Source organism: Gossypium arboreum, chromosome 8 (assembly GCF_025698485.1).
Source record: "Gossypium arboreum isolate Shixiya-1 chromosome 8, ASM2569848v2, whole genome shotgun sequence".
Classification (NCBI taxonomy): domain Eukaryota; kingdom Viridiplantae; phylum Streptophyta; class Magnoliopsida; order Malvales; family Malvaceae; genus Gossypium; species Gossypium arboreum.
In genome coordinates, this window is record NC_069077.1 from 79,494,416 (window position 1) to 79,508,743 (window position 14,328).

General features: G+C 38.0%; 1 non-coding gene across 1 annotated transcript; it reads right to left on the reverse strand.

The window, feature by feature from the left end:
- Positions 1-13,238: 13,238 nt before the first annotated feature.
- On the reverse strand, positions 13,239-13,345 carry LOC128279561 (small nucleolar RNA R71). The gene has a single exon (XR_008269763.1). It is a non-coding gene; the product is annotated as a small nucleolar RNA R71 (small nucleolar RNA).
- Positions 13,346-14,328: the final 983 nt, after the last annotated feature.

The following is a 14,328-nucleotide window of genomic DNA, read 5'->3' on the forward strand; positions in this document are numbered from 1 at the left end:
ACCCTTATGGTTACAAGTTCAAACCTTTTACAATAATTTGAATCCCTCAACAAGGCAGTTAATTGATGTAGCAGTCAATGGTACACTTAACAATAAACATCCAAAGTGGCTTATGAATTTATTGAAAAGATGTCACTGAATAATTATCAGTGGCAAGTCATGAGGATGAAGCTAATGAAATCAACTGATGTTTTCAACTTAGATACAGTCGCCATGTTATCAAACCAGGCAAAACTTTTAAATAAAAAAATTGATGGTTTATATGTTTTTACGCAGGTACATTCGGTGATGCAATGCGATACAAATGGAGGAGGAATGAATAATCCAAAATGTTACCCTTCGCTCCTAACATAGAGAACAAACAAATCAATTATATGGGTTGTAATTCTAGGGCTCAAAATAACCCTTATAGTAATTACTATAATTCAGGTTGGAGGAACCATCCCAAATTCTCTTGGGGTGGTCAAGGAAATTAAAGAGCACAACCCCCTCAGAGTTTCCAACAACAACCTTACCAGTAAGAGAAGAAGTTGAATCTTGAGGAGATGTTGACAAATTTTATCTTGGTGTCAGAAACCCGCTTTCAAAACATTGAAGTAGCACTTAAAAATCAACAAGCATCAATTCAAGGGCTCAAGAACCAAATAGGTCAGCTTGTTATGTTAATTTCAGAAAGACCACAAGGTAGTCTGCCTAGCAACACCGAAACTAACCCAAGGGAGCAGCTTCATGCAATTACTATGTAAGATGAATAAGGGTTAGTTGAATCTAAATTAGAACCAAGGCAAGAAATTATGGTAAATAATGATAAATTTTGAGGTAAGCCAGAAAAACCAAAAACCGATTGCCAAAGAATATAAACCTCGAGTGTCATATCCTAATGCGACGAAGAGAGACCAGATGAACGAACAATTTGGTAAATTTCCCAAACTCTTAAAGAAATTACATATTAACTTACTGTTTGTTAAAGCTCTTTCCCAGATGCCCAATTATGTCAAATTTTTAAAGGAGCTTTTGGCAAATAAAACGAAGTTAGATGATTCGTCGGTTGTGAAGCTAAATGCAGTTTGCTCGACCATATTGCAAAATAAACTACCCAACAAACTGAAAGATCTAGGGAGTTTTACTATTCTTTATTTAATTGGTAATTTGAATATTGATAATGTTTTGGCTGATATAGGGCCTAGTATTAATGTCATGCCCTACAAAGTGTTTAAGCAATTAGGCCTTGGGAAACCCAAACAAACTAGGATCAATTAGTGAATAGAAACATTAGATATCCTAGGGGTGTTGTTGAGGATGTGCTTGTTAAAATCGATAAATTCATATTCCCCAATGACTTTGTTGTGTTAGACATGGATGAGGGTAGTGAGGTACCCTTAATCTTAGGTCACCCCTTTTTAGCAACTGCTAGAACTATAATTGATGTTGGTAAGGGTGAGTTAGTACTTCGTGAAGGTGATGAGTCGATTACTCTTCAAGCTCGTGATTCTGTTGAACATTTAATGATCGAGATGATTTTAAATCTTTTGTTAATGTTAGTGACCATGTGGTTCAACCTTCTTTGTAGGAGACCCCTTGAAAAAATGTAATGGAGCCATGTTCCAGTCAATACGAAAAAAAGCAGAACGATTCATGATGAATGAATGTTACAAATTGATGAACTAGATGAATGAAAAACACATGTCAAGAAGAAACCAAAAAAGCACGATGAAGAGCCAGAGCGACGCCATGATGAGCATACGAGCGTGATGAACCAATTTAAGGTTGGGGATAAGGTACTACTTGACAAAACTGATCCACGAATTGCCACTTCGAAGCTTGATGCAAACAGATCAAACCCATTTACGGTACTGAACATTTTCTCATATGGTATAGTTGAGGTAACTCATTTTGAATTTGGTACATTTAAGGTATATAGTACTCGACTCATACCTTATTTTGATAATAGAATTAATAATGAGAAAGAGGAGCCTCGGCTCTACGAACCACCGTGACTGTGTGAATACAAGGTAAGTTGAGCTTAGACTCTAAATAAGCGCTTCTCGGGAGGCAACCTGAGTGTTAACACTATACTAATTCTTTTAATTTTATTTCATGTTATTTTTAAAATCTTATATTTAAAAAAAAAATGTTTTTAACCCACACGGCCTAGACACATGGGTATGTTCCAGGCCATATATATAAGGGAGCAATCGACAGTTAGTTACACGGCCTGGCGACATAGCCATGAGACCCATAGGCTTGGACACACAGGCATGTCCTTGGCCTTGTGGATCTTGGGACTTATTTTTCAAAAATTCAAAGCTAAGATGGCCAAAAATAGTCCACATGGCTGTGCGACAATGGGTGTGCCTTAGGCCGTGTAAGCCTTGGAGCTAATTTTTTCAATTTTATTTCATGTCAGAGTGTTACACGGATAAGAGACAGGTCTGTGTATGAGACATGGTCGAGCTACACGGGCATGTGGGTCTTCACACGGGTATGGGAGAAGCGAAGGAAAACACATACAGCCTCATACATGCCCGTGTGTGCCAGATGACCTGGACACACAATCGTGTTTGAGGCTGTGTGAAGACTGGGTTTGTATTTTTAATCACACATGGCCTGAAGAAGGTCTATATGAGTGTGTGACGCAGCTGTATGGCCCAACACGGGCCTTCACACGACCATGTCACTCTCTTTTAACCTTCAAAACCCTAAAACTTTGTTTCACTTTGTCTTCTTTTCTTTTCACCCTAGTCGTTGCTCCCCCCTCCCTCACCTTTTCCGCCCACCATTCGAATATCCCCATCACCATCGACGTCCCAAGCCTAGCCACTGCTTCATCGCCCCACAACCTCGGCCCTTTCCTTCACCTGTTCCACCCCGACTCCCCTTTCTTCTTTTCCCTCTCTCTTCCTCCCCATCACCACCCCTAGCCACAACTCCTTCCCTCACCTCGTCAAGCCCCCATATCCTGCAACATAACACCCATTGACCACCCTCTTGGACCACAGCCCACCTCCCTTTCCCCTTTGCCAGTCGCTATTGTCCCGACCTCCTCGCCATTCGTTCTTCCCTCGCCGACCACGCTCACATGCACCATAGTACCACAATTAGTGTTTCCCTAATTTTTTGTTATTATGATTTTTTTATTTTATTAGTTTATTATTTTCTTATTTTATTTTATTCTTTTAATTTTTTATTCACATGTTTATTTATTTTATTTTGTTTATGATATTTAGTTATTTTATTTTATTTTATTCTTTGGTCTTATTTTACATTTGGTTTTCTTGTTTCTCGACTATTACTTTTATTTTTAGTTAGTATAGTCTATTTAAAGTACTTCTTTATTTTTATTATCTTTACACTATCCTTTCTTGTTATGGAATTTATTAGTTTCATTTGATCCTTCCAATCATATTATTATTTTTTATATTGTTTATTCGTGATTGTTTAATATTACATCCTATTTCTTTTGGTATTCTTTTAGGATTATTATATTATCTTCGTTATTGATTTTTTTCTTTCGTTTAATTATCGATTTTGACTTTGATTATTACATGAATTATTGGTTTGCCCCTACTATATGATTCATCCACTTACATCTTGTGATGTTGATATTTGGTTATTTTGTTGCAGATTTCACTATGGAAAACACTAGAAGCAAATCTAAGGTCATCGTTCCTGCTTAGAAAAAGCGGAAGACTTCGAGCGCAACCTTCTTCTCAGGCCCTTCTGCCGAGGCCCGCCATCCATACCTCTACTTTTCATCGGGTCCTCGGAGGACTTATATCAACTTCTTCAACTGCGACCACCTGGCTTAGGGTGATGTATTGATTAGGCCACTTTGGAGCAGGTCCAGTTAGCTGATCATGTCTGCGCCATCATTGCTACAGCCCCATAAGACTAGTTTTTCTCTATTGTCGAGCCCACATAGATGATGCTGACTTTGGAGTTCTGTTCTACATTTATCCTTCAATAGGTGATGATGACCCATGATGAGCCAGACACCATCTCTTTCAGACTTGGTGGCATGGCGCGACATATGAGTGTCCCAAAGTTAGGAGCAGCTTTGGGACTCTACACTACCAAGTTCATGAGTGCCGAGAGCTTTCTCCGTTTACACCGGCATATCCACTACTCATTATCTCTTTGTTGGGTAGACCTTACGACGAGTACAAGACCTTATGACGCGAATCCTCAAAGGCGACTTCCATTCCTCCAGCCTTACAGTATATTCATGCCCCTTGACTCACACATTGACTAGTAGGAGAGAGAGCACTGGAGTCATCGGTACCACCGATGCATAGTTTTTATGGAGCATGGCCACAGGCATATTTTCGATTTAACCTAATTCATCATTCTTGCCTTTCGCCATCAGATAGAATGTGGCAGGAAGGGTCTTATCTGTTTAGGCCCTTTTATGACTCGACTTGCTCGACACTTCGGTCTCCTCGACACACCGGAGTAGTCCTCCTCACTTACACTAATAGGCCAGATGTCCCTGCAAGGATTATAGAGCATGACCCATATAACGATGATCAAGCGACTTCGTGGAGTGGATCCTCCTTAGTACTGACTATCTTATTCTGACCCTTAGAATGAGCCTGATGGTCGCTAAACTAACTAAAAATTTGACTAAGGCAAGTGCACCTATCGAATAGTAGTATAGCTATGGTGAGACCGAAAATATCGTATCTACAAGGACTAAAAGTACTAGTAATTACTATCTTTTTATTATCTGGCCTAACAATTAAGAGAATTTTTTAAACTAAGACTAATTATCTAATTAACTAAAATTACGACAGGGATAAAAAATTGGAAAATACTTTTTAGAAAACCGATGGAAAAGACAATACCCAAGGAAGAATCCACCAAACTTCACTTATCACTTCTGAATTAGACGATTTATTCACTTGACTTAATCCGTAAAAATCCCTGATTTATGTTAATATCTCTCTCGAGACTAAGAACAACTGACTCTAGGTTGATTAATCGAAATCTCTTTCTAATTAAAACCCCTATTGTCGCATTAACTCGATCTATGGATTCCCTTATTAGATTTGACTCTAATCAGGTAGATTTATGTCGTCCTATCTCTAGGATTGCATGCAACTCCACTTAATTATGAACGGTCTACTCTTAAACAGGGACTTTTGCTCCTACTGAATAAGCACATCAAAAACCTAAATAATATCCTGGAATATTAAAACAATGATTAAAATTCACAATTAAGAATAAGAACAAGTATTTATCATATATTCAAACGGTAATAAGATTCGTCTTAGGTTTCATCTCCCTTAGGTATTTAGGGAGTTTAGTTCATAATAATGGAAAACACCTCAAAATTGGGAAAACAACAAAACATAAAGAAACCCAAAGAACTTGAATGAAGATCCTACTTCCAAGCTGATTCTAATGGCTGTCATTGAGTATTTTCTCCTTTCTACTCTGCGTGTCCCCTTTGATCCTCTTCTAGGGTGTTTAAATAGACTTTGGAATGCACAAAATAACCCAAAATTAGCTTTTTTTGAATAGAATTAGACTCAGGTCCAACAGGGACACAGCCGTATGCCACGCCTGTGTGAAGCCGTGTGTAATTCTGAGTTGGTTTTTAGTCGACACGGCCATAACACATGGGCGTGTGGCCTGCCTGCATGTCTTACATAGGCGCGTAGTTTGCCAGTGTGAAAGTGCCTAGGCTGTGTGAGATACTGAGATAAGCCCATTTTGTTCATTTTTGTCCCGTTTCTTGCTCTTTTCACCTTCCTATGCTAAGCTAATTATAAAACATGAATTTAAAGGATTAGGAGCATCAAATTCACTAACTCTTATGATAAATCATCCAAAAATATGCCAAGCATGGATAAAAATATGTATATATTATGGTTTATCAAATATCCCCACACTTAAGCATTTGCTTGTCCTCAAGCAAAATCCTCAACTCTCAATTAAAATAAATTCTTCTCAACTTATAATTCTCATTAATAATGTATCGAAGTAAACCACAAGTAATCATATATTGAGAGTTTAACTAAAAGAACATTAAAGTTTCACACAATCCAAGTTGAGCATTTTAATCATAAAATCATAGGTATCCCCCTTTATCTAAGTAATTACCTTTAATTCCAAATCGACAAGGGTTGACATCCTCCCTAAAGATTCATTCAAATCACTCAAAGTGTTTAAGGTTCAATAATTAAGTGCTCAATAGTCAAACATGAAAAGTTATTGCCATAGGGTTGCATGAAAATCAAATCTCTACCACTATAAATGAGATGATACACAAATCAAAAGGTCTTTAACGGGGTTGTAATGGGGCTTGGGTTAAAGGTGTGGATAAGGGCTAAAAAAGAGGGTTAGAATTGAGATTAATTCAATAAATTATCAAACTTATAAAAATAAAGCTAATTACTGAATTACAAACTAGTGCCAAAATTAAAACCATCTGGAACTAGTCAAGTGAGCTTTTTCTTACTATAATAACTTTAACTTATCCAAGCTCTTTATAATATGAATATAAATATACGATTTTTTTAAGAATAAGAACAATATAATAATGGAAAGTGCATAATAAGGAATAATTCAGCAACTGAAATGAACGAACATAGTTAGGTAACTAATCAAATCAAATCTCGATAAAAAGGGAGTCAATAAAAGGGAGAAATTCTTAATGAATAAAAAAAGGTTAAGATGTGGGTTAACATGAATGGGGAAATCAAGAAACAATGGTTAAGGCTCAAAGGGGTTCACTAAGGGGATTATGTGGGTAGGCTTTTTATAGGGTAAGTGGGTTAAAAAACCTAAGCGTCTTTATCATCTCAGTATATCAAATCAAAGGCGTGGTCTTGACATGCATAATCGAAACAAGTTCTAGAATAACAATTCAATGTTGACACACTCATAACTAATAAAATCAGTGAGCAAAAAAGATATATGCTCTAAAAGGCTCAAAATCTCACGAAAATTATGGGTATTTGATGTCAATCCTGTAAATTCAAAACTTCAAGATAATACCTCAATTCAGGGAAATAGCCTAGCAATTTTAATTCTCAAAAGTCATATCATGCTTGATTCTCTAATGCCTTTAAAGTTTAAACAATCAATGCACAATTCCTTATGATTAAATTCAAAACATATAAATAAAAATCATAAATCAATCAGAATTCACTCTAATAATAATATGAGAACATTATTTGAGAACGAGATAAAAATTTAGGGATAATAAAAATGATCTTCCCACACTTAAGATGTACATTATCCTCAATGTACAAAGATAGATAATAACAATAGAAGTATAATGTCATAAGAAAGGGAAAGAAGTGAAACTGCCCTAAATTTTTGGATGGAATCCTTGGAATAATGAAGGCGAAAAATGGCTAGTGATGTGCATGAGTCTGAGCTACTATGAAGAAAATAAACACAACTGGGAAGAGAATTAAAAGGGTTACTCGATAATAGCCATAAAGATAAAAATAGTTTAAAAGTATAAATGACAAGTCTGTAAAATAAACATAAAATAAAAATAAAAAAGAAGATAAAAGAAAAGAGAAAAAGATAAAAATAAAAATAAAAATAAAAATAAATGGACTCAAAAGTCTTTATTGGTGGATGGTTCTTGAGGTGGTGGTGGTGGAGGCGAGATGTTGAAGTGTAGGCAGATCTGCTGCAGAGTCACCTCAATACTGTCGAACCTTCCAAAACACTATTGCTCAAAGCGAGTAAGTCACTTGGATATATCGATCACGGTGGTAGCAAGAGGTCGGTAACTCAGTGGTGGCGGTGGGTGTGGGTCCTCATAAGGGGGAGGGACATCGTCAGTAATGTCTTCTGGCTTATCTTGGTCATCAGAGTGAACGAGTCTGTACTGAGGGGGGTTGAATCCACGGTGTTGCTCTATCATCCTCATGTGGATCATACTAAAAATTCCCTAAGGAGACATCTGGCCTACTAGTGTGAGTGTCGATGACATCTCTGGAGTGTCAAGGAGGCCGAAGTGTCGAGCGAAACGAGTTATGTAGGGACCAAAATAGATGGGACCTCTCCTACGCTGGTCCGTCTGATGGCGAAAAGCAAGCGCTATAAAGTATATCAAATCAAAGACGTGACCAGTCGCCATGCTCCAAAGATAGTATGCGTCAGTAGTGCTTACAACTCCTGTGCTCTCTCTTCTGCCAGTCAATGTGTGAGCTAATAAGGCATGGATATATCGTAGTGCTGGAGAAAGAGATGTCACCTTCGAGTGACTCGCATCATAACGGATCTGACTAGCTGTGAGATTGGTCCAACAGCACGAAGGTCAGTAATAGATATGACGGTGGAGGTGAAGAAAATTATCGGTACCTATAAACTTATCGGCATAGATGCTCAAAGCTACACCAAATTCAGGGACGTTCATATGTCACACTAAGCCACCAAGTCGAAAAGTGATAGTACCGGCCTCGGCATACGTATTCATCACCTGCTGTAGATGGAAAGTAGTGCAAAAATCCAAGGTAAGTTCTGAATAGGTAGGCTCGATAATCGCAAAGAACTGATCCCACGGGGCAGTGGAAATGAAAGCACGGACCTCATCAGCTAGTCCGACTTGCTCCAATACAGCCCAGTCAATACATCAGCCTGAACCTAGCGGTCGTACGCACAAAAGCTAAAACAAGTTGTCCATAGGCCTGACGAAAATTGAAGTAGAGGGTGACAAGCTTCGGTCGAGTCGCTTGAGAAGGTTGCGCCAAGACTCTTCCATTTTTTCGAAGTGGGGACGGCGAATTTAGATTTGCCTCGTGTGTTGGTCATAATGAACTTGAAAAGGGAAGAGAATATATCAATAAATAAGGGAACATCTAATTAAAAGTTTAGGCATGCCTAAAACAATATACCCCTAAAAAGTATGAATATTTAAAATGACAAGAGGGCAACTAAATAATTCCCAACTAAAAAACACAAATAATAAAAGAAAAAACAATGGACCCATAACTCATAAGCAAAGAATTTAAAATAGCTATCTGAAATAAATTAATATAAACAATATGGTTTTGACTAAACATGAGAATGAAGGCTAGCATATTTGTACTATAACAAATAGAAGAGAATAGTATCATGATGAAGATGAATAAAATATGGAGAACTAATCAACTAAGAACTATATAATGAGTAAGTTAGAAATAAATAAGGAGTAAAGAAAATAAGAAATAAATAAGGAATAAAATAGAGGAAAAGTTAGAATGAAACAAGAACCTGACAGGGTAGTGGTCGGCAGCATGGTGGTTGTGAGTGGGGGCACGATGGTGCTTGGTGGTCGGCACAAGGGGTTTGTGGCTATCGGTTGTGTGCGCAAAGGAAAAGAGGAAGAATGAGAAAGACGAGAGGGGAAAAGGGGAAAGGAAGGGGAAGAAAGAAAGAGAAAAGGGAAGGGAATTGGAGAAGGGGGATCGACCGGCGGTGATGGTGGCCGAAATAGGGGACGGACGGTAAGAGGGATGTGGCGACTAGGGCTTTGGGGGGGAGATTTAAGAGGAAGAAGAAAAAGATAAAGTTGGGGTTGGGGGTTTAAAAGGGACACGGTGGTGTGAGGCTCGTGTTGGGTCACACGGCCGTGTGACACGCCCGTGTGGCTCGAGTATTGCCTGTGGGCATCGTGAAAATTTAATGACCATTGGTCACACGGCCTAGGACACTCCCGTGTGTCCACACGGCCATGTCGCACGACCGTGTGCTATATTGTTCACTTCTCTCACGCTCGTGTGGTCTCCCACATGCCCGTATGTCTGAACACACGGCCATGTGCCTTACCCGTGTAACTCTCTGACTTGTTTAAAATTCAAAAAAGTAAGCTCCAGGTTTCACACGGCCTAGGACACACCAGTGTATCTAGGCCGTGTGGTCCACTCGGTCGTGTAGCATGCCTGTCTGGATTTATCTCAGGCCGTATGCATGTTGATTTTTGGGAAATTTCAGCCCTGTTTCCACATGGCCAAGGACATGCTCGTATGTCCAGGCCATGTGGGTACTTGAAAAAACAAAAAAAATAGATAAAATAAACGGGTTAGTGGTGTTAGTGCTCGGGTTGCCTCCAGAGAAGCGCTTATTTGTAGTCTAAGCTCGACTTACCTCATATTTGCACGGTCATAGTGGTTCAAGGAGTTGAAACTCCTCAACCCTACTATCAATCTTATCAAAATAAGGTTTTAGATGAGTACTATTTACCTTAAAAATGTCAAATTTGGGATAAGTTACCTCGACTGTACCGTATGGGAAAACGTTGAGTACAGAAAAAAGAGTTGCTCCATTGGGCTTAGAAGTGGCAAAATGAGGGTCTGTTTCATCTAACAGTACTTTGTCTCCAGCCTTAAGTTGATTCGATTCATCTTTAGGTTTGTCATGGCACTGCCTTGATTCATCGTGTATCCCCAGTTTCTTCTTAACTGTTGTTTGCCATTCATCTAGTTCCTCGATTTGTAATCTTCGTCCCTCAAGAGTTGTTCGTGGCTCCATCACTTTATCCCTAGGGATTTTCTACACAGCAATCTAAGCCAACATGTTGTTCTCATGGAAAGAACTCGTAATATCATCTCGATCACTAGATAGTCTAACAGAGTCACGAGCTTGAAGTTTAATCGCGTCATCACCTACACGAAGCGTCAATTCTCCTGTACCAACATCCATAATAGTTCTAGCAGTTGGTAAAAAGGGTCTACCCAGAATTAAAGGTACGTCACTATCCTAATCCATATATAAGACAACAAAATCGACTGGGAATATAAATTTGTCAATTTTAACAAGCACATCTTCAATTATACCCCTAGGAATTCTAATGGTTTTATCAGCTAATTGAATGCTCATCTTAGTTTGTTTAAGTTTCTCTAGTCCTAATTGTTTAAACATTTTATAAGGCATAACATTAATACTTGCCCCTAAATCAGCTAAAGCATTGTTAACATTCAAACTACCAATTAAACAAGGAATTGTAAAACTCCCTGGATCTTTCAGTTTGTTAGGTAGCTTGTTTTGTAGAATAGCTGAGCAGACTGCATTTAACTTCACATGTGATGACTCATCTAACTTTCATTTATTTGATAAAAGCTCATTTAAAAATTTAACCGAGTTGGGCATCTGCGAAAGAACTTCAATAAACGGTAAGTTAATATCTAACTTTTTAAGCAGTTTAAGGAATTTCCTGAATTGCTCGTCCATGTGGTTGATAAACTGTAAATTGTACACATTTTTACCCCATGTTTAATGCATTTTATAGATGATTTCTCATTAGAATTGGTGAATTCGGTGCTCCTAATGCTTTAATTTCATGTTTTATAGACTTAAGAGAGCATAGGAGAGCGAAAAGAACGAGAAACGGGCCAAAAAGTAGGAGAAAATAGGCCAAAGTACGAAATCAACACGGCCTGGACCTCCTCACATGGGTAGACCACACGGTCGTGTTAATTTGGCAGGCTTGAACACGGCCTGAAGTAATCAAACACGGGCGTGTACGACGAGCGTGTCCCTATCGAGCCCAAGTTGAGTCCAATTTGGAAAAGGCCAAATTTGAGGGTTTTTAGGCATTCCAAAGCCTATAAATACACCCTAGAGGAGGAGAAAAAAGGGAGACAGAGAATAGGGGGTAAGGAATTACCCCAAGAAAGCCGATTAATCCATCTCAGAAGCCGAATTCATCATCAAGACTGAAGATCTCTCCTCAATTTCCCTTCAGGAGTTTTGGGTTTTCTTTATGTTTTGTATTCTTTATTCTTTTGAGATGTTTTCTTATTTAGTTATGAACTAAATCCCTTAAATGCCTAAGAGGAATGAAACCTAAGACGAATCTTGTTATTATTTTCTGAATCGTATGATAAATATTTAACTTGTTCTTAATTATGTGTTCTTAATTCTTGTTTTGATATCCCAGGATACTGATTCAAGACATGCTCTTACTCAGAGGAGGAATAGACCCTGTCTAAGAGTACTTTTGTCATAATTAAGCGGAGTTGTTTGCGTGACTAGAAATAGGGTGACAAGATTTTGCCGGATTAGGGTGAAACCTAATAAGGGGATCTATAGATCGAGTTAATGCAACCCTAGAGTGTTAATTAGAGAAAAGTCTCGGTTATTCAATCTAGGGATTAGACGTTATTAGTCTTGAATAGGGATAATGACATAACTTAGGGATCTCTACGGAACAAGTTGAATGAATAAATCGTCCGATTCGGAGCAAGAATAACAAGTAAAGTCTAGGTGGATTTTTCCTTAGGTATTGTCTCAAGTCAATCGATTTTCCCAAAAGCAATTCCCCAATTCTTTTCTGTGTATGTTCTTAGTTTAGATAATTAGTTAATTAAAACAAATAAAACCCCTTTTATTCTTAGGCTAGATAATAAAAAGATAGTTATTACTAGTACTTTTGGTTCCCTTGGGTACGATATCTCGGTCTTGCCATTACTATACTATTGTTCGATAGGTGCGCTTGCCTTTTTGTCATGATAATAGTTAGTCTAGGTTTGATCTTCATTATAAATATTTATTACTTGTTACGAATCATGCGATCAAGTTTTTGGCGCCGTTGCGGGGGAACTAAAATATTAAGAACGCTAAATTTTTATTACTTTAGCCATTTATTTTTCTTGCAATTTAATTCTATTATTATTATTTATTAATTTACTTTTTCTTTCTCTTGGTAGGTTTTTATAGTTTATGACTAGAAGAAACCCGTCGGGACCATTACTTTTTGATGAATAAATCGATCGTACAGTTCGTAAAAATCTAAGAGAAACAAGGCGTAGCTTGCGATACATGTAGAATGAGCAAGAAGACGATATTCAACTCCCAATCGACGAGATGGCTGAAAACCAAGGCAATCAGCTACTCCTGCAATTGCAGCTAATCAAGATCCTGCTCCACGTACCATGTATGATTATGCTAAACCTTCTCTAACAGGAACTGAATCTAGCATAGTTAGACCTGCTGTAGCTGCAAATATTTTTGAATTAAAACCTAACACTATTCAGATGATACAGCAGTTTGTTCAGTTTGATGGTTTGCAGGATGAAGATCCCAATGCTCACTTAGCAATTTTTTTGGAATTTTGCGATACATTCAAAATCAATGGCATTTTTGATGATGCCATTCATCTTCGGTTATTTCCTTTTTCATTAAGGAATAAAGCTAAACAATGGTTGAACTCGTTATCACGAGGGTCAATTACTACTTGGGAGCAAATGACAGAAATTTTTTTACTAAAATACTTTCCACCGGCTAAAACAGCTAAATTACGTAATGACATCTCTTCTTTTGTGTAGATGGATTTAGAAACACTTTATGATGCATGGGAGAGATACAAGGACTTACTGAGAAGGTGCCCTTACCATGGGTTACCGCTTTGGCTGCAAGTACAAACATTCCACAATGGTCAGAATCCCTCGACTCGGCAAATGGTTGATGCAATTGCTGGCGGAACCATCAACAACAAAAAACCTGAAGAGGCTTATGAATTCATTGAAGAAATGTCATTGAATAACTATCAGTGGCAAGTCATGAGGACTAAGCCCGGCCTTTATAATGTCGACTCAGTTACTATGCTGTCAAATCAGATAGAACTTCTCAATAAAAAGATTGATGGTTTACTTAGTTATATGCAGGTACATCCAGTAATGAGGTGTGACTCAAGTGGAGAAGGTGTGCATACAAAATATCAATCCTTCAATCCCACAACCGAAGAGGAACAAGTCAACTATATGGGTAACAATAACTTTAGATCTCAAAATAACCCATACAGTAATACTTATAATGTAGGTTGGAGGAACCACCCAAATTTCTCCTGGGATGGTCAAGGGAATCAAAAGCCACAAAATCCTCAGGGTTTTCAATAGCCACCTTACCAACAAGAGAAGAAATCGAACGTTGAGGAGATGCTCTCAAAATTCATATCAATGTCAGAAACCCGTTTCCAAAATACCGAGACAGCACTTAAAAATCAACAAGCATCGATCCAAGGACTCAAAACTCAGATAGGCCAGCTATCCAAACTAATCTCTGAACGACTACAAGGTAGTTTACCAAGTAATACTAAACCTAACCCAAGGGAACACCTCAACACAATTAGTACTCAAGATAAGGAAGGATTCATTGTGCCTAAGCCAGAATTGATGCAAGGAACTTTGGTAAGCAAAGGTAAAAGTGAGGTAAGTCATAACAAAACGGTGAATGAAGAATATAAGCCTCGTATCCCATACTCTAACGCGACGAGGAAAGATCGCTCAGACGAACAATTCGGTAAATTCCTCAAACTTTTGAAAAAATTACATATTAACTTACCGTTTATTGAAGCTTTGTTGCAAATGCCAAATGCAATGAAAT